Source organism: Hemiscyllium ocellatum, chromosome 40 (genome assembly GCF_020745735.1).
Source record: "Hemiscyllium ocellatum isolate sHemOce1 chromosome 40, sHemOce1.pat.X.cur, whole genome shotgun sequence".
In the NCBI taxonomy this organism is placed as follows: domain Eukaryota; kingdom Metazoa; phylum Chordata; class Chondrichthyes; order Orectolobiformes; family Hemiscylliidae; genus Hemiscyllium; species Hemiscyllium ocellatum.
The window spans coordinates 410,071-432,369 of NC_083440.1; positions in this window are offsets into that span (position 1 = coordinate 410,071).

A 22,299-nucleotide genomic window follows, 5' to 3' on the forward strand; every position below is an offset into this window, starting at 1 on the left:
ATTTGTGTTCGTATTTGGAGTTGTAGCATACACCGTCAAATATCATCAGCAGTGCCATTGATTTAAGGACTTAGATGGGGTGGAATTTGTTAAATGCATTCAGGAAACTTTCGTCAAGCAGGATGTAGAGGGTTCAACTCGGGAAGGAACAACAACTAAAAATAAGTTTGGAAAGGTGATGATGATATTTGGCAGTTGCATGACCTTGAAGGATTCATGTGAACATTCCTTTACGTGCCGAATACAGCATCTTCGGTTTGGTTTTGTTTGATAGTTGTTTCCTGCGTTAACTGTTTGTTACACTGTATAAAAGACAGAGAGAGTTTCATTTCAAGAGTTGGACTGTACCTCACACCAGCATGAGGAAAGGTGCCAGCAACAAACCTAACCCTCCAGATGAGCCATCAATCGAGGGTACCCCAACGAGCAGCAGGTTGTGAGACTTGTTGATTTTTCTTCTTCTTTATCCATTTACTCCTCTGACTAAGATCATTATTATTACTTAATAAGAAGCAAAATGTGACATGAAAAGTTGTTGTTAGATAGGATCAAGAAAAATCCTAAGGCTGTCTCTGGGTAATTCAGGAATAAAAGAATGACGAGAGGAAGTCTAGGGCCAATCAAGAACAGCAGTCGGAAGTTGTGCATGGAGTCAGAGGAGATAGGGGAAGTACTCAATGAATATTTCTCAGCAGTATTCACACTGGAAAAATGCAATGTTGTTGAGGAGAATAATGAGATATCAGCTACTAGGCTACATAGGATTGTGGTTCACAAGGAGGAGGTGTTAGCAATCCTGGAGAGTGTGAAAATAGGTAAGTCCCTTGGGTCAGATGAGATTTATCCCCGGATTCTCTGGGAAGCCATGGATTAGATTACTTAGTGTGGAAACAGGCCCTTCGGCCCAACAAGTCCACACCGACCCGCCGAAGCGCAACCCACCCATACCCCTAACCTAACACTACGGGCAATTTAGCATGGCCAATTCACCTGACCCGCACATCTTTGGACTGTGGGAGGAAACCGGAGCACCCGGAGGAAACCCACGCAGACACGGGGAGAACGTGCAAACTCCACACAGTCAGTCGCCTGAGGTGGGAATTGAACCCAGGTCCCTGGCGCTGTGAGGCAGCAGTGCTAACCACTGTGCCACCGTGCCGCCCTTAAGGAGGAGATTGCTGAGCCTTTGGCTTTGATCTTTATGTCATCACTGCTTACTAGAATAATGCCAGAAGTCTGGAGGATAGGAAATGATGTTCCCATGTTCAACCAGGGGAGCAGAGACAACCCTGGTAATTATAGAACCCAGATCGAAATCACAGAACACCAGATTATAGTCCAATTGATTTATATGGAAGCACTAGCTTTCAGAGCGATGCTTCTTCATCAAGTGGTTGTGTAGGACACATAATTTATAACCAAAGTTTACAGTGTGATTTAACTGAAACTTGGTAATGTAAAAGTCCTGGATTGTTTGTTAAATCTCTCATCGTTTAGAATAAGCATGTTGGTTTCAGTTCTTTCATGTGTAACTTCCAGAACTTTCTTAAAGTTGCATTCTCAAGTGAACTTTACCAATAGGTGCCATGTCAGATCAGATAATGCATTGAAAGTGTGAGGTGCCCTGTGAGAAAAATAAAATGTAATTCTGCAAGTGCAAATTAACCCCACAAACTTATATGTGAGTGTTTGCATGTGGCTGTGTGTGTGTGTAATGGGAGGTTATTATGGAGATAGATAGATAGATAGAGAGAGAGAGAGAGAGAGAGAGAGAGGGGGAGAGAGAGAGAGAGAGAGAGAGAGAGTGTGTGTGTGTGTGTGTGTGTGTGTGTGTGGTGCAGTGGGGTCACCTGTAGAGTGATATGAACTCAAGGTTCCTTTTGAGACCATCCTAATATGCACTAATATCGAAGTTATCTATTAGCCTCTGCTCAGCCACGTTTCTCTGCTGCCTGTCCTGAAGTCCGCCTGAGAGGACAGTCACCCAAGGGTGTGAGGGGTCGAATATCCCGGATAGCTGAAGTATTCTCCGACTGGATGGTAACTCTCCTGTCTGTTGATTGTTGTGCGGTGCCCATTCATCCGTTGCCGTAGCCTCTGCTCTGTTTCCCCAATGTACCATGCCTCCAGGCATCCTTGCCTGCAACATATGAGATCGACAACATTGGTCGAGTCACATGAATACCTGCCACGCACATGGTGGGAGGTGTCCCACACGTAGTGGTGGTATCCATGTCCACACTCTGACACGTATTACAGCATCTATCATGGCAGGGTTGTATGGTGTTGTTCTGAAAGCTGGGCAGTCCGCTTCGAACAATGATCTGTTTGAGGTTTGGTGATTGTTTAAAGGTGAGTAGTGGTGGTGTGGGGAAGGTCCTGGCGAGATGCTTAACCTCATTGACAATGTGTTGCAGGTCATGAAAAGCATGGCGTAGTTTTTCAGCTCCTGGGAAGAACTGAACAATGAAGAGTACCTTGTCAGTTGCAGCTTGTGTCTATCTCTTGAGGAGGTCATTACAATTTTGAGCTGTGGCAGGTCGGAACTGGTGGTCAATGAGTTGAGCATCGTGCCCCATTCTTATGGGGACATCCTTGAGTATTTTTAAATGCCGCCACGTTCCTTCTCATCTGAACAGATGCTGTGTGTGCGCAGGAATCGTCCGTAAGGAATGGCAGTTTCAATATGTTTCGGGTGGAAGCTGGAGAAGTGCATCGTGAGGTTATCTGTGGGTTTGTGGTAGAATGAGGTGCTGAGGTGTCCATCCTTGATGGAGATGCCTGTGTCGAAGAATGAGACAGATAGTAGAGATAAAGTGTTGGAAAGGGCTAAAATAGATAGGGTTTATAATCTTCTGAAAAGGAATAAATCAATGTGGGATATTCTACACGATTTGTGAAGGATAGGTTGTGCCTCATAAACCTTATTGACTTCTTTGAAAAAGTAACCAAACAGGTGGATAAGGATAAAATGGTTGATGAGATGACTATGGGTTTTAGTAAGGCATTTAGTAAGGTTCCCCACAGTAGGCTCGTGCACAAAATACAGAGGCATGGGATTGAGGGTGATTTAGCGGTTTGGATCAGAAATTGGCGAGCTTAAAGAAGACAGAGGGTGGTGTCTGATGGTAAATGTTCATCCTGGAGTTCAGTCACCAGTGGGGTACCACAAGGAACTGTTTTGGGTCCACAGCTATTGACATTTTTATAAATGACCGAGATGAGGGCACAGAAGGATGGATTAGTACATTTGCACGGAACACTCAGGTCAGCAGAATTGTGGATAATGGTGAAGGATGTTGTAGGTGACAGAGTGACATAGATAAGCTGCAGAGTTAGGCTGAGAGGCGGCAAATGGAGTTCAATGGGAAAAATCTGAAGTGATTCATTTTGGAAGGAGTGACAGGAATGCAGAGTACTGGGCGAATGGTGGGATTCTAGGTCATGGAGATGAGCAGAGAGATCTCTATATTCATGTCCATAGATCCTTGAAAGTTGCCACCCAGGTTGATAAGGTTGTTAAGAAGGCATATGGAGTGTTATCTTTTATTAGTAGAGGGATCGAGTTTAGGAACTATGAGGTCATGCTGCAGCTGTACTAAACTCTGGTGCGTCCATATTTGGAGTATTGATTATCGTTCTGGTCATTGCATTGTAGAAAGGATGTGGAAGCCTTAGAAAGATTACAGAGGAGAGTAACTAGGGTGTTGCCTAGTAGAGAGGGAAGGTCGTACCAGGAAAGGCTGAGGGACCAGAGGCTGTATGCGTTGGAGAGTAGAAGGTTGAGAGTTGACTTATTTGAGACATATAAGATAATCAAAGGGTTAGATAAGGTAGACAATGAGAGCCTTTTTCCAAGTATGGTGATGGCTACCACGAGAGGACATACCCTTAAATCGAGGGTGATAGACATAGGACAGATGTCAGAGGTAGTTTCTTTACTCAGAGAGTAGTAAAGGACAGAACACACTGCCTGCAACAGTAGTGGACTCGCCAACTTTCATGGCATTCAAATAATCATTGGATAGGCATATGGAAGAGAACAGATTAGTATTTGTTAGATGGGCTGCAGATTGGTTTCACGAGCCAGCGCAACATCGAGAGCTGAAAGGCTTGTACTACGTTGGAATGTTCGATGTTAACAAACACCCACACTTAAGTAAATTGCTGTCGTCAAGTTTTCTCTTAACCATGTCTAACCATTTGGGACACACACTGATCCAAGACTCTTCAGATTTTTACAATTATGTAAGTAGATCAGAATCCTGTTTGGTCAGACTTTTCCTTCTACTTTTTCCTCGACAACAAGCTTAGAATTGTGGCTAAACTAGGCCTGACAAAATGTCCTTACTTTGAATGCTTATAAGTTTTGAACCTGATGAACTTCCATAACGTTTCTTTCTGCAGAGAATCTCATCTTCTCCAGTGTATCTACATGGAGGCAAGTCTAGCTGCGACCATCTGTATGTAACTATCATATCCTTTCAGCCATCTTGTGTTCGATAAACATGTCCCAAATTGTCATGTTTTAACATTGTCGCGGGCTGCTGGAGCACCTCCAACCACCCAACGTTGTACAGGCTAGATGGATTAACAATGAGCTATGCAGGCAAAAGTGAGGACTGCAGATGCTGGAAATCAGAGTCTAGATTAGAGTGGTGTTGGAAAAGCACAGGCAGCATTTGAGGAGTTGGAAGATCGACGTTTCAGAATGAAGGTAGGGAACCTCCGGGGTGGTGAGGCAAATGGGAGGGGGTTTATTCTGGGGAGAAGGTAGCAAAGAGTACAATAGGTGGATGGGGGTGGGGATGGAGGTGATAGGTCAGAGAGGAGTGTGAAGCCAATAGGTGGAGGAAGATTGGCAGGTAGAATAGGTTGGGACTGGGGTAAGGTGGAGAGAGGGGAAATGAGGAAACTGGTGAAGTCCACATTGATGCCCTTGGGTTGAAGTGTTCAGAGGTGGAAGATGAAGTGTTCTTCCTCCAGGCATCGGGTGTTGAGGGAGCGGCAGTGAAGGCAGCCCAGGACCTCTATATCCTCAGCTGAGTGGTAGAGGGAGATAAATGTTTGGGCCATGGGCCAGTGCGGTTAATTGATATGGGTGTCCTAGAGATGTACCCTGAAGCGCTCTGCGAGGAGCTGTCCAGTCTCCCCAATCCATGCTGATTCTGACCTATCCTGTTACTGCTATCCAGTTGTAATTTCGTCCTTTATAATTGACTACAGTATTTTTCCCAACACTGTGGTCAGACTAACTTGTCTATAATTCTCTGTTTTCTCTCTCCATCCTTTCTTAAAAAGTGGGACATTAGCCCCTCCAATCCTCATTGGAAAGTGATCACCAACGCATCCGCAATTTCTACAGCTACGTCCTTCAGTACCCTGGGATGGACACCATCAGGTCTCAGGGACTTATCAGCCTTCAGACCTAGCAGTCTCTCCAACACCATTTCCTGCCTAATATAAACTCTCTTCAGTTCAGGTCCTTCAGCCACTGTTACCTCTGGGAGATTGCTTGTGTCTTCCCCAGTGAAGACAGATCTAAAGTACCAATTCAACTCTTCTGCCATTTCTTTGTTCCCCGTAATAAATTCACCCGTTTCTGTCTTCAAGGACCCAATTTTAGTCTTAATAATTTCTTTGCCTTTCACATACCTGAAAAAGCTTTTACTATCCTCCTTTATATTTTTGGCCAGTTTACCTTTGTACCTTATTTTTCCTTTGCCCGATATGCGCAAAGGATTTTTAGTTATCCTCTGTTGTTCTTTCAATGCATCACAGTCCTCCGATTTCCCAATCATCTTTGCTATGGTATACATTTCCCCTTTTGTCTTTATATGGTCCTTAACTTCCTTAGTCAGCCACGGCCTCCCCTCCCTCCCCTTAGGATCTTCCTTCCTTTTTAGGAATGAACTGATCCAGCATCTTCTGCATTATACCCAGAAATATCTGCCATTGTTGTTCCACTGCCTTCCCTGCTAAGGTATTGCACCATTGAACTTTGGCCAGCTCCTCCCTCATAGCTCCATAGTTCCCTTTATTCAACTGAAATATTGTCACTTCTGACTGTACCCTCTCCCTTTCAAACTGCAGATTGAAGCTTATTGTATTATGGTCACTACCTCCTGATGGCTCCTTCACTTCAAGGTCCCTGATCAATTCCAGTTCGTTGCACAATACCAGATCCAGAATTGCTTTCTCCCTGATCGGCTCCAGCACAAGAATCCATCTCTGAGGCACTCCACAATCTCCCTTTCTTGGGGTCCAGTCCATCCTGCTTCTCCCAATCCAACTGCTTGTTGAAATAACCCATAACAACTGCAGTAACATCTTTGCGACAGGCCAATTTTAGCTCTTTCTTCAACTTACACCCTACATCCAGGCTACTGTTTGGGGCCCTGTAGATAACTCCCATTAGGGTCTTTCCAACCTGAAAACTTCTCGACTCTATCCACATTAATTTTTCCCCTGATTCTAAGTCTCCCCACGCAAGGGACTGAATATCATTCCTTACCAACAGGGCCACCCCACCCCCTCTGCCAGTCAGTATTTCCTGATGATAGCACGTACAGCCTTGCATATTCATTTCCCAGGCCCTGTCCACTTGAAGCCACGTCTCAGTTATCCCCACAACATCGCAACTGCCAATTTCCAAATGAACCTCAAGCTCATCACCTTATTTCTAATGCTTCGTGCATTCATATATAATACTTTTAATTTGTTACTCCCCTCACCCTTACTATCAATCCCTATTTCACTCAACCTTACTGCATGATCCCTTTTTTGGTTTTCTGCTTTATTGATTCCATTGTCTTTCTTGACTTCTCTTATTCTAGCTTTCCCATCAATTTCCTTCTTAAACTTCCAGTGTGTTTGTTCCCCCCCCCCCCCACCACCCCCCATTTAAACGCAGCTGTGTTGCAGTGGCAAACCTACCTGCCAGAATGCTGGTCTGCCACCTATTAAGGTGCAACCCATCCCTCTTGTATAATTTATCCTTACCGCTAAACATACCCCACTGATATAAGAATTTAAACCCTTGCTTCCTGCACCAGTTCCCCAGCCACATATTCAAGTCCATTATCACCATGTTTCTGTCCCCTCCAGCCCGGGGAACTGGAAGCAAACTGGAGATAACCACCCTGGATGTCCTGCTTTTCACCTTTCTTCCTCGTTCTCCGAAGTCCCGCTGTAGAATATATTAACGTGTGTCTCCAAGACTTTCTGGGTTTCACAGCGTAAAATGGCTTGCTGAAACCTGCCTGGGGGTAACTACGGGAGGCCAAGATAATGAATCATCCCTGTCTTTCTGGCTGAAGATTGCTCCCAAATATTTCAGCTTCATCTTTTCCATGAAGGTTTTGGACTCTTCCATCATTGTGGGTGGGGATATTGTGGAGCTGCCTCCTTTGCTGAGATGTTTAATTGTCCACCACCACTCACGATTGGATGTGGTAGGACTGCACACCTTAGATGTTATCCATTGGTGTGGTTCATTTGGTTTTGTATCATTGGGCTCTTTATGTTCATTCAAACCACAGATTTATTTTCTCATATTTCAGCGAAAGTGGATAAGGTCCCATTTCCCTCCGTAATGTTCTATTCTGCCATATTTACAGACAGCGAGTTTTGAGAAGATTTGTAGCTCAGGTTAAGATTCTGGATATACGTTTGCTCACTTAGCTGGAAGGTTCATTTCCAGACGTTTCGTCACCATCCTAGGTAATATCTTCCATGGGTGTCCAGTCAAAGCTTCACCTGAGTTCTACTGAAGGTGTTACCCAGTAGAGTGAAGAAACATTTGGAAATGAAACTTCCAGCTCAATGTGCTAACCTGCATCTATACTTACAAACACTCCAGGTGTTCAATAACTTCACGAACTGTGAACGTCCCTCCATCCGGAACAATTATTGAGAATTCCATCGTCAACACAAATAGCAGTAATCTTCAAAGTAAGTGTTAATCCTTTAGTCAGAACAGTCTTGTTATTCCTGTAAATGCCAACAATCCTTACAAGGCCACTAATCTCTAACAGGACTTTCAGCACCTACAAAATCCCCTCCCATTTCATGGTAACTTATTGGTTAAACTCAGCATCATCAGAGAGGATCTTAGGGCTGCCCCCATTAGACGGAGACAATTTAGGGTCACCATGTTACAGGTGAGGAATCAAACTGAGATAGCAAGAGTTTTCTGGTAAACTCAGCCGATGTGAGAATTGACACTGTCACCCCAAGTTACTGTATCTGTTCCCTGAGAACAACATCACCCAGATAACTGTCAATTTCGTGATGGAGTGAATTGATAATTTCTCTCCAATACTGTACTTTATTTGTATGTCGCACTGAGTATCTAACAGTAAAATGCAATTGCACTATTGTAGTTCGACATTTCATCAGACGGAAGGTATGATATCTAAAAACACAAGCAACTCACAAGTTTGTTAAATGAATAGATTCGACAAGACTATACTGTCTTTTATGGGTATGTGATAATTCCAGCATATAAATGCAGGAAATCAGTGTGACTTAAACATGAATGCATCTTGAAAGCAGAAATCTCATGCTTTCGAGGTGAGAAGTGGAAAGTTTAAGGGTGATACACGTGACAACTCCTTCACACAGAGGGTGGTGGGTATCTGGAACTCGTTGCCAGCAGAGGTGGTAGATGCAGGCACGGTAGATTCATTTAAGATACGTCTGGACAGATGCATGAGTAGGTGGGGAGCAGAGGGATACCGATGTTTAGGAATTGGGTGACAGGTTTAGACAATGGATTTGGATCAGCTCAGGCTTGGAGAGCCCAAACATAACTCCAAACACATCTTTCTTTTCACTTTCAATTTCAAAGCGTATTTGGAACTTGAAGTTCAAAGTATCTTTCAAAGTAACTTTCACACTACTGTGTGCAGTTCTGGTCTCCAAATTTGAGGAAAGACATTCTGGCTATTGAGGGAGTGCAGCGTAGGTTCACGAGGTCAATTCCTGGAATGGCGGGATTACCTTACACTGAAAGACTGGAGCGACTGGGCTTGTATACCCTTGAGTTTCGGAGACTGAGAGGGGATCTGATTGAGACGTATCAGATTATGAAAGGATTGGACACTCTGGAGGCAGGAAACATGTTTCCGCTGATGGGTGAGTGCCAAACCAGAGGACACAGCTTAAAAATACGGGGTAGACCATTTAGGACAGAGATGAGGAGAAACGTCTTCACCCAGAGAGTGGTGGCTGTGTGGAATGCTCTGCCCCAGAGGGCAGTGGAGGCCCAGTCTCTGGATTCATTTCATGAAGAGTTAGATAGAGCTCTCAAAGATAGTGGAATCAAGGGTTATGGAGATAAGGCAGGAAGCGGATACTGATTAGGAATGATCGGCCATGATCACATTGAATGGTGGTGCAGGCTCGAAGGGCTGAATGGCCTACTCCTGCACCTGTTGTCTATTGTTTGTTGTCTATTTCAGTTTTAAGCATTTTACTGAAGAGGAATTAACGAGCTGCAATTGTAGAGAAGGGATTGATACCTTCGCTTTCCTGAACTGCGAGACTGGATAAGGACTATCAGCCTGTGTTTGCCATTCCCAAGATTTGAACCTTTGCCTCCAGTTGGTCCAGTTCCTGAGTCCCCATCCAGTAAAACACTTTGCTGAGATGGAGATGTTGGTTAAGCAGAGACCACAGCTGATGGTGGTTTTCCCTGTGATTCCTGAGATCAGCTGGGAGGAGTCTGATTTGTTTCAGCTCTCCTTCTGCTAGTGTTTACTTTGGAATCCCGGAGATGTCAAAATCATTGGCCTGTCCATGTTTCAATCTTGTTTGAAGAGTTATGCAAATAATTTAGAGCTTCTTATAAGATGATAGTCACAACACGGTGGGCACCGTGGCACAGTGGGTGGCACCTTTACTCAGTGGTTAGCATTGCTGCCTCACAGCGACAGAGACCTGGGTTCAATTCCAGCCTCGGGCAACTGTCTGTGTGGAGCTTGTACATTCTCCCCGTGTCTGTGAGTGTTTCCTCCGGGTGCTCCCGGTTCCTCCCATGGTCCAAAGATGTGCAGGTTCGGTCAATTGGCCAATCTAAATTGCCCATAGTGTTAGGTGTAGGGGAATCTTCCAAAATACATCATCTCTGACAGATCCCTTCACAATCTGCTACTCCACCAACCTTAGTGACATCTGCAAGCTTGCTAATCAGAGCACCTATACCTTCCTTCAAATCATTTATGAATATCACAAACGACAGTGCTCCCATCACGGATCCCTGTGGTCTCCATTTTGAGAATCTCCCTCCCACTGCTACTGTCTGTCTCCTGTTGCCGAGCAAGCTCTGGACCCCATGCAACATCACCTTCTCCACCAGACTACCGTGAGGAACCTTATCGAACACCTTACTAAAGGCCACATATGACACCTATAGTCCTTCCCTCATGAATTAACTTCGTCATTTCTTCTAAGAATTCTATTAGGTTGATAAAGTATGACCTTCCCTACACAAAGACATCTTGCCTACCACTTCCAAGTGGGAATAGATACAATCCTTCAGTATCTTCTCCAGCAGCTTTCCTACCACTGACGTCGGCCTCACCGGTCTATAATTACCTGAATTATCCCTGCTACTCTTCTTAATCAAATGTCTGTCGCTAACCTCAACATCTCTCATGTCCCTCTCCTCGGTGAATACCAATACAAAGTACTCATTAAGAATCGCACCCATTTTCTCTGACTCCACAGATAACTTACCTCCTTTGCCCTGGAGTGGGCCAACACTTCCTCTAGTTCCTCTTGCTCCTTATATATGAATCAAAGGCTTTGGGATTCTCATTAAACCGATTTGCTAAAGATATCTCATGATCCCTTTTCTCCCTCTTAGGTCCACGTTTCAGAGTGATCCTACATTTCTGACATTCTTCCAAAGCTTCGTCTGTCTTCAGTCGCCTCGACCTTATGCATGCCTCCCTTTTTCCTCTTTGCTAGTGTCACAATATCACCCGTCATCCATGGTTCCCTAATCTTGCCATTTCGATCCCTCATTTTCACAGGAACGTGTCTCTCCTGAACTCTAATCAAGCTCTTTTTTAAAGCAATAACAGAAATTGCTGGAAAAGCTTCACAAGTCGATCAGCATCTATGGAGAGAAATCAGGTTTAACGTTTGGAGTTGAGTGACCCTTCCTCAGGGGGTTTCATTACACAGTTTATTTTCCCACCGATGCCATCAGACCGGCTGAGCTTTTCCAGAAATGTCTGTTTTTGTGTCTGATTTACAGCACTTGCTGTTCTTTCGGTTTCTACAAGATACAAACTTCAGATACAGAGGTCAAACAGGGAAGGTAAGTTTGCTATACCTGGATGTTGTTTCTCCTTCAGAGGAACAGGTTTATCTATTACAGCGGAATAGATAAATTTTAAATGCAATGTGCTCTAGTTAGGACAGCGACCATTGTGCTTTGGGTTAGAGTGGGATTGTTACGGGTGGGTGGAGGAAGAGTGGGAGATGTGGTGATGATTTCCCCACAGTGGCTGGCAGTGATTTGGAGATGCCGGTGTTGGACTGGGGTGTATAAAGTTCAAAATCACACAATACCAGGTTATAGTCCAATAGGTTTAATTGGAAGCACACTAGCTTTCGGAGCGTCGCTCCTTCATCAGGTGGTTGTGGAAAACAAAATTGCAAGACACAGAACTTATAGTAAAAATTTACAGTGTGAAGTAACTGAAATCATACATTGAAAATACCTTGATTGTTTGTTGAGTCTTTCATCTGTCAGAATACCATGACAGTTTCATTTCTTTCATCTATAATTCACAAAACTTTTTTTTAAAGGTTACGTTCTCAGGTTAAATGTAACAATTGGTGTCAGCCAGATTAGATGTTGTAGGTATTAGCCCCCTGTGTTCCCTGTCTATGCCATAATGTTTAGATTGATTCTAATCTCTAAATGTGAGTTAACAGAGTCTTACATGGTTTTGTGCAGTTTTTGAGCAAAGTACAATGTAACTCTGCAAGTCCAAATTCACCCCAGAAACGGATATGCCTGTGTGTGCATGTGGGTTTTGTGTGTGTGTGTGTGTGTGTGTGTGTCTGACTGTCTGTCAGGGGTGGGGGTTTGTGAGAGTGAGAGCGAGTGCATATGTCTGTGTATGCGATTTTTGAGTGTCTAGCTCTGTGAGATGGTGCATGTGTAATTGTGGGAGTGTTCCTATTTGCTGCTGCCTGATCTGAAGTCCGCCTTGGAGGATGGTCACCCAAAGGATGGTCCGTGGTCGAATGTCCTGGACCGCTGCAGTGTTCCCCAACTGGGAGGGAACACTCCTGTCTGTGGATTGTTGTGTGGTGTTCATTCATTTGTTACCGTAACCTTTGCTCGGTTTCCCCAATGTAACATGCCTCACGGCATCCTTGCCTGCAACGTATGAGATAGACAACGTTGGCTGAGTCACATGAGTACCTGCCACATACACGGCGGGAGGTGTCCCCACACGTAAAGGTGGTATCCATGTCCACACTCTGACACAGCTTGCAGCACCTACCGTGACAGGGATGTATGGAGCTGTTCTGAAAGCCGGGCAGCTTGCTCCGAATAATGATCTGCTTGAGTTTTGGCGATTGTTTAATGCGAACAGTGGGGTGTGGGGAAGGTCTTGGTGAGGTGCTCATTCTCATTGATAGTGTGTTGCAGGTCACGAAGCTTTTCAGCTCCTGGGAAATACTGTCGGTTGCAGCACATGTCTGTCTCCTGAGGAGGTCATTACGGTTCCTTGCTGTGGCATGTCGGAACTGGCAGTTGATGGGATGAGCATCATATCCCATTCTTATGAGGGCATCCCTGAGTACTTACAGGTTCCCATCATGACTTTTTTTAGATTACTTAAAGTGTCGAAACAGGCCCTTCGGCCCAACAAGTCCATATCGACCCGCCGAAGCACAACCCACCCAGACCCATTCCCCTACATTTACCCCTTCACCTAACACTATGGGTAATTTTATCACGGCCAATTCATCTAAACTGCACATTTTTGGATTGTGGTTGGAAACTGGAGCACCCGGAGGAAACCCATGCAGACACTGGGAGAATGTGCAAACTCCACACAGAGTGTCGCCTGAGGTGGGGAATTGAACCCGGGTCTCTGGCGCTGTGAGGCAGCAGTGCTAACCACTGTGCCACCGTGTCGCCAACGTTCCTCCTCATCTGAGCAGGTCTGGTGTGCACGTTAGGCTTGCCCATAGGGGATGGCTGTTTTATTATGTTTTGTGTGGAAGCTGAAGAAGTGTAGCATTGTGAGGTTGTCTGTGGGTTTGCGGTAGACTGTGATGCTGAGGTGTCCATCCTTGATGGAAATGCATGTGTCCAAGAATGAGACAGATAGTCAAGAGCAGTCCATGGTGAGTTTGATGGTAGGATGAAGCTTGATATCACTGTGTAGTTTTATCAATGACTCCACGCCATGGATCCAGAGGAAGAAAATGTTGTCTATATACCTGGTGTATAATGTTGGTTGGAGATCCTGCATAGAGAAGAAGTCTTGTTCGAATCTGTGCATGAAGATGTTGGCATCTTGGGGTGCAAATTTGATCCCCATGGCTGTTCCATGTGTCTGGATGAAGAACTGGTTGTCAAAGGTGAAGAGGTTGTGATTGAGGATAAAGCAAATGAGTTGTAGGACAGAGTTTGGAGATTGGCAGTTGTTGGTGTTGGGTACTGAGGCTGTTGCCAACATGCCATCATTGTGAGGGATGCTGGTGTATCATGCCGAATCGAGGAATGTGACGAGGATTGTTCGCAGTTCGACTGCTCTGTGGGTGCTGAGTTTCTGTAAGAAATCCGTAATGTTGCGACAGAAGCTGGGGATCTCCTGTACAATTGGTTTCAAGACGCCTTCAACATGGCTGGAGAGATTCTCACACACGGTCCCATTGCCTGATATGATGGGACGTCCTGTTGTGTTGGCTTAGTGTATCTTTGGAACATCGAGCATAGAAAAGTACAGCACAGAACAGGCCCTTTGGCCCACGATGTTGTGCCGAGGTTTAATCCTAATGTAAATGTAGTAACTTAACCTACACACCCCTCAACTCACTGCTATCCATGTGATTGTCTAGCAATCGCTAAAATGTCCCCAATGACTCTGCTTCTACCACCACAGCTGGCAATGCATTCCACGCATTCACAACTCTCTGCATAAAGAACCTACCTCTGACGTATCTTTTATACCTTCCCCCTAATAACTTCAAACTATGAATTTTCATAACAGTCAATACTGCCCTGAGGAAAAGTCTCTGGCTATTGACTCTATCTATTCCATTCCTTTCTTTTGTACTCCTCGATCAGGTCTCCTCTCTTCCTCCTTCTCTCCAGAGAGAAAAGTCCGAGTTTATTCAACCTTTCTTCATAAGGCAAGCCCTCCAGTCCAAGCAGAATACTGGTAAACCTTTGCATCCTCTGCAAAGCCTCTGTATATTTCCTGTAGTAGGGTCAACAATACTGGACACAATATTCCGAGTGTGGTCTCATCAGGAACTTGTAGAGCTGCAGCAAAATCTCACGGCTCTAAAACTCGATCCCCCATTAAGAAAGCATATGGTGTTTTGGCTTTCAGTAACAACCCTATCCACTTGGGTGGTAACTTTTGAGGGATCTATGTACTTGCACACCCAGATCCTTCTGTTCCTCCACACTGCCAAGAATCCTATCTTTAATCCTATATTCAGCATTCAGGTTCGACCTTCCAAAATGCATCACTTCGCATTTATCCAGGTTGAACTCCATCTGCCATTTCCTGCCTATGTCACTCTGCAGTCTACAATAGTCTACGATTGACGACACCTCCAAACTTTGGGTCATCTGCAAATTTACTAACCCACCCCTCAACCTCCTCATCCAAGTCATTTATAAAAACTACAAAGAACAGACGCCCAAAAACAGAACCCTGCGGGACACCACTCAACCCTGACCTCCAGGCAGAATACTTTCCATCTACAACCACTCTCTGCCTTCTGTCAGGCAGCCAACTCTGAATTATGATAGCCAACTCTCCCTGTATCCCATACTTCCTCATGTTGTGAATGGGCCTACCATGGGGATCCATAACAAATGCCTTACTAAAGTCTATATACACCACATTCACTAATCGACCCACATCGAGCTGTCTTGATACCTCCTTAAAGAACTCAAGACGATTCGTGAGGCATGACCTGCCCCTCACAAAGCCGTGCTAACTGCCTTTAATCACACTATGCTTTGTCAAATAGTCATAAATCCTATCCCTCAGAATGCTATCCAAAACTTTGCTGACCACAGACGTGAGACTGGCTGGTCTGTAATTACCAGGGAATTCCATATTACCCTTCTTGAAAAGATGAAAAACATTCACCTCCTTTATTGGGAGTAGAAGTCGCCTTCACGAGCAGTATGTGGGATGAGTGTGCTTAGGGAACTCTGAAGGACAGGATCCAAAGCCCTGATGAATGTGTTTAGTTCACGGGTGTGTTCATTGGTCGGATCAGCCAGTAGTTGCCTGTCGTGTTCCTGGTTGTTCAGTTGTCGGTACACTTCCTTGCAGTAATCTGTTCTGTTCTGAATGACAATGACTCCTCCTTTATCTGCTGGTTTGGTGACAATGGTGTGGTTGGTTTTGAGAGCCTGGATGGCGTTGCGTTGTGAACGGGTGATGTTTTGCTCTAACTTGTGGGTACAGCTGATGAATCTGGCATTTATATATTTCCTGACGGTTTGAGCGTGCATGTCATGGTGATTCCTGATAAAATCAACTGCTAACTGATGGAAATATATTTCAATGGATGACAGTGTTAGGATCAGCGATGTCATCATACATCATGTGATGAAGCGTATTGAATCTGAAACATGTTGAATAAACCATTCAAACATGTAAGTTGGAGGAAAGGTGGGTAGACTGGGTGGAGTGAGATCACCTGAGCTTCTCCTGGAGGGAGCCCAGACAGACAAGACGTGTTCAATGGTTCAATGTTCCGTGGTAGCCATGGTTGGGATTGCATTAATTACTGAATGGAACATCCCAACATAAAAAGAAAACAAAACACAACATCTGACTTCAATAAAACTGAATGGATTCGTTGATTATAGAATTTTGTTAGTTGTACGGTCGTGTAAGTGAAGCCCATCTTGGAATTAGGATAACATCAGTTACAAACAGCTTCCAGCTCTGATAAGTTACTAAATATGAACAGAGATCTCCATCCTTAAGGGGATGGAATGGAGCTGATTCAATCTCAGTTGTCAAAGATTAGTCACCAGGATTAGTGTCAGCTCTTGGGATCTGCGAGCATACAACTTCAGAAAAAAACAACTTGCAGACATGACAACTCTGTGTCTCCAAGGAGATTCTGCAGCATATATAATTAAAGCACACAGTATGTAACAGATCATCATCTAATTTGGGGAGATTACTTATCCTCGTTCAAGGAGAAGATGCACCTCCCCATTCAGACCATCAGGAAAATATTCTATCTAATCCTTGGTGTGATTGGTATTCCTGGTAAGTTCCTACAATCACATTATAACAGAGGATGTTTCAATTTGTGTCGGATCTATCTTCTCTTGCTATCTGTGAGTGACAACATTACACAACTCACTAATAGCCTGGACGGGGTGGGTGTCACTTGGCTCAGTTGGCTGGAAAACTGCTTTTGACACAGTGTGATGCCAACAGTTTGGGGTCTGCATGTGCAGGGGTTAATGATAAGGACTGTCCTTCTCAATCTCATCCTTCACTCTGAGGCATTAGTCAGTGACCATCAGGATTAAACATCACCAGTCAACTCTATCTCGATCACTCATCAGGACCCTGGTGACTTGATATAGTTGTCAAAGTTCAATGAAAAGCAATTCTAAACTTGTATGAGGCTAATACCAAATATATTGGTTTTGTGCATCTTTACTCTGTTGCCTGAACAGTCTCCTGCGCAACTACATTGTAGTATCATGTTACTGCCTGACAGGCTGTGCTTTTCCAGCACCCCACTTTTCGACTCTGATCTGTAGTATCTGCAGTCCTCACGTTCTCCTATATGATTAAATTGTAAAACGCCATTGGTGTCTCTGTTTGGGGATACATTCACAGACAGAATGTAGTTTAAGACTGAACCCTCACAACATTTAATTGCAAAGTGTGACGTTACCATTGAAGGTGTTTTGGGTGGAGTTGGATGCATAAATTGGAACCGTCAAAACCAGTACCTAATGGTTCCTGTACAGTCTATCAGAGTACATCTATCACCATCCCATTCTCACACAGAGTAAACTTTTTCACAGATTAAGTCCTCAGATCATCTCTGATTTCTGCCATATTTTGCTTTATTATGAAGGTAGAAAACTTTGTTTTCTATCTGGAATGATTTGTTACCACATTACCATCTAATATATTTAAAGTTATATTTATTGCCACATTACGAGATAATCTAATTGTAAATATATTTAGTACCACATTACCATATAATATAATATAATTATAACATTTACCACATTCCTATGTAACATACTTTTAAGAGCCAGGCTTGACAACATGCAGAAATGTATTTGGTCTTCAGGTAATTTGTTATTTTCTTGCGATCCTTTATTGTCCTTACCCTATGTTCATATCCTTACCTTCATGTCATCATCAGAACTGAAATCACTTTAATGCTTCCCTCTCACGTGGTAGTAATGTCCACAATATCTTGGAGAGAGTGAGGATAGCAGATACTGGCGAGGCAGCTGGAAAACAGACACAGCTGGTCAAGCAGCATCAGAGGTGAAGATCAGATACTGTACTTTGTTTTTTCTTTGGTGGTTTTGATGAGTCTTCTGTTAATGGCATCCAGAATTCAAGGGGTAGATCTTTGAAGACAAAACTCTGGAAGTGGATCACAATTTTAAAGAGATCATTTTAATCACCACTCGGCAATTTCTTAGCCATGGAATAAATCTACCGCCCATTGAATTGTCCCAAAGGTGTAACCTCAAAGAAAGGGAGTTAGTTTTGTCAATAGCTGAAAATGTGTTGCTGGTTAAAGCGCAGCAGGTCAGGCAGCATCCAAGGAACAGGAAATGCGACGTTTCGGTCTAAAGCCCTTCATCAGGAATGACTTGTCAATACACGGGCCACTAGCAGTTTTATTGTTTGATGTGAAAAGCAAAATTGCAATCAGCAGCCTAAGTACTGTTCTCAGCCTGTTAATGCGATCATCGTTCCATCATTTCAGAAGAAATAATTCTGAGTTTCCTGGTTTCATTTGCAGTTTCATTAAACTTGTTTTGCTACCAAGGATATCTATTCACATGTAATCTTCAGTCGCCCATTTCTGCGGCTATGGGAAATGATCCAAGAAGGATAAGGGTCTATTATGTGAGAAAATAATGTGAATTTGATAAAAGTTCTCCTATACAGGGGAAATCAGAGTTTAAGATGGAACCAACCCTTTTCTGTTCTTCTGCCTATTACTATACTGCACTTGTGCTTCCTGGGAGCATTTTATACCAACGTCCCTTTTATATAGAAATTATTTAAAAACAAAATGCTGTGATGATGGAGCTTTAAAAGAAGCACTGAAGCTGCTGCAGAAATTGCTCAGGTCTGGTAGCGCCTGTGGAGAGAGAGAAGCAGAGATAAACTTTTACGTTCAGATACGGCTCTTCTGCAGAACTCTGCACAAGCCAAGTACGATCCAGTGAGCTGTGATGCCCGCTAATATCATGGTTGTCATTATTTAAATTCAGTCTTGTTCCCGACTCAAAAGTTTGTACTGCTAAAGTACAGCATTTGCCACCAAGCTTCAGAAACAAACATTGTATTATCAGCAATTTCCAACAAAATTCCTTTCTGTTTCTTCCAGTTAATTTATTCGCAATTGTGATCCTGTCCAGAGAAAAATGCGGAATCTCCACCTGTACGAGGCATTACATGGTTGCCATGGCAACTACGGACCTGTTGTTCATTATTTTTGAGATCATACTCAGCAAAGTGGAAAATGATTATTTCCCATCCACATTCCTGAACATCACCTCTGTGTGTCGTGTACGTTTTGTCCTGCGTTGTGCAATCATCGACTGTTCTGTTTGGTTCAATGTCGCCTTCACCTTTGATAGATTTGTTGCTATTTGTTGTCAGAAGCTAAAATTGAAGTATTGTACCAAGAAAACTGTGGTTGTGGTTCTAGCGACATCAAGCATTCTGCTCTGTTTAAAAAACATTCCCTTCTACTTTAGATTTAGACATTCAAGGATTATTGACAACATAGAATGGGGTTGTTCTAATTCGAAAGCATATTTTGCTGATCCTGTGTGGAGAGGATATAAACTATTTGAAAAGACTTTAACTCCAATATTCCCATTTGCTTTAATTTTGTTACTCAACACTCTAACAATCAGTCAAATTTTAGCGACCAATCGTGTCCACAAGAGATTGATGTGCAAGGCTGAGAATCACAGGGACCCAGAGATGGAGAGCAGGAAGAGGTCTGTGATATTACTCTTCACCATATCCGCCAATTTCATATTTCTGTGGTTGTGGTACATGTTATATTATTTTGATGCGGATGATGCCTTGGATAGTGCCGGTGAATATACATTTAAACATGTCGCATATATGCTCCGCAATTTAAGTTGCTGCACAAATTCTTTGATTTATGGAGTGTCTCTGCCCAAGTTCAGAGAACACGTGATAAATGCAGTGAAATATCCACTGAAATTTATTGTTCAGTTTATTAATCGGAAAAGGAACCGAGGGGAGGTCAAAGATTAAAGTTCAGGCAATGAAACTGATCTGTTCTGGATCTGATATTATTGAAAGTCACAATAATTGATTTTCACGATGGACATTTAAAACTGATGGGTTCGAATTGAATTAGCATCAATTCTGGAAAATAACACTTTGCATTTCTGACCAGACAATAATGGATATATGAAAGAATAGTGGGTGATGAGCAATAGCAATCTTGTGGGGTACCAAGTGGAATAAAGCTGGAGATATGGACCATATTGTAGTGGCTGTGTCTCTGAGCAATGTGACGTGGGATCAATCCCAACTGTTCCAGGGCCATATAAAAACATCTCTGAGAAGGTTGATCCGAAACAAAACAGTGATATGGGTAAGGTGGCTCAGTGAAAAGACTGATCAGTTTGCATCGGGTATGAGCTGACCGTTCAAAGGTGGGAAAGGTTCAGGTGGATGTCTCATTTCGTGTTCCATGGTAGCTCAGGAATAGACAGTCAGTTCTATTCATCCTCCATGGATTGGGATTTCAGCTAATTTAATCTGGTCAGAAAGTAAATTACTTAGAACATAGGAACATAAAAATAACTGGCAACAGTATTAGGCCATCTAGCCCCTCCAGCCTGCTCCCCCAGTTCAGTAAGATGTTTTTGTGGCTCTAGCTCTGCTTACCCGCCCCCTCACCATAACCTGGAGTCGTAGTACTGGAAAAGCACAGCAGTTCAGGCAGCATCCGTGGGGCAGTAAAATTTACGTTTCGGGCAAAAGCCCTTCAACAGGAATACAGCATCCTCAGTCATTGTTTTTACCCTCACCACAACCCTTAATTCCTTTACTGCTCAGACAGTTATCTATCTTAACTTTAACAACATTTACTGAGAAAGTCTCAACCACCACAATGGGCAAGAAACTACACAGGTTCAGAACCCTTGGGCTGAATAAGTTCCTTCTCAATTCAGTCTGAAATCTGTTCCCACTAATTTTGAAGCTATGCACTCTTATCCTAGTTGTACCAACCAGTGGAAACATCCTTATTTTTTCCCTTGATAATTTTTTTATGTTTCAGTAATATCCACTCTCATTCTTCTAAATTCCAATGAATATAATCCCAGTTTACTCAGTCTCTCCTCATAAGCCAATCCCCTTAACTCCAGAATCAATCTAGTGAACCTCCTTAAAAACCTCTTCTTGTGCTAGTACATCCTTTCTCAAGTAAGGAGACCAAAACTGCACACTGTATTCCAGGTGTGGCCTCACCAGTACCATTTCCCACTGCAACATAACCTCTCTGCTTTTAACCTCAATCCCTTTAACAATGAAGGACAAAATTTCATTTGCCTTCTCAATGACCTTTTGCGCCTGCAGACTAACTTTCTGTGATCCATGCACAAGGACACCCAGGTCCCTCTGCACAGCAGTATCATGCATTTTTTTACCAGTCAAGTAATAGTACTTTTTACTGTTACTCCTCCCAAAATAAATGACTTCACATTTATTAACATTGCACACCATCTGCCAGGCATTAGCCCGCTCACAGTCCTCAGCACACGTTGCTCTACGACTCATCTGAGCGTCATCCACAAACTTCAACGCACATGGTCGCCAAATCCAAATCATCCAAATGCAAATTGTGAATAATTGCAGCCCCAACACTGATTCCTGAGGCACACCAATAGTCAAGGATTGCCAAACAGAATCGAACTCATTTATTCTCACTCTGCTTCCTGTTAGTTAACCAATCCTCTATCCTAGCTGATAAACTGCCCATAATGCCTTGCATCTTTATCTTATGCAGCAGCCTGTTGTGGGGGAACCTTGTTGAATGCCTTTTGAAAACATAGCCATAGTACATTTACTGGATCGCTGTTATCCATTGTGTTCACAATGTCGTGATAGAATTCCAGAAGGTCAGTTAAGCATGACATGTCCATTATGAACCCATGCTGTGTCTACCCAACGGTGCAATATATATCCAGGTGTCTTGCTATTCCTTCCTTGACAATTGCCTCAAGCATTAGGTCATTTGGTCTATAATTCTGCTCTTTTTGTCGTTCTTCCTTTTGAAACAGTGACATCACATTTGCTGGTTTCCAATCTGGTAGAACTGACCCAGAGTTCACTGAATGTTGTATGATATGTGTATGCAATAAATGCATAAGCTATTTCTCCCACCCTCTCTTTTAACACCCTGGCATGAATTGCATTAGGGCCAGGAGACTTGTCTACTCTTAGTTCCATTAACTTGCCCAACATTATCTCTTCGTGATAATGATTGCGTCCAGGTCCACACTTACTTTCGTCTCTTTGTCAATTTCTGGCATGTTATGCATGTCCTCCACTGTGAAGCCCAACACCAAATACCTGGTCAATGCCTTGGCCATTTCCTCATATTTAATTACAAAATCCCCCATCGTCCTCTAAAGGACAAATGTTTACTTCAGTCACAATTTGTTTTGTTCAGATTAAAGTACGTACCTCTCCTGACACTGGCTTGCTTGTACAATTATTATTAACTTTCAGTCACGGTCGTTTGTCTCTGTGTGCGTTCGGATTTCCTTTTCATTCCGAAACA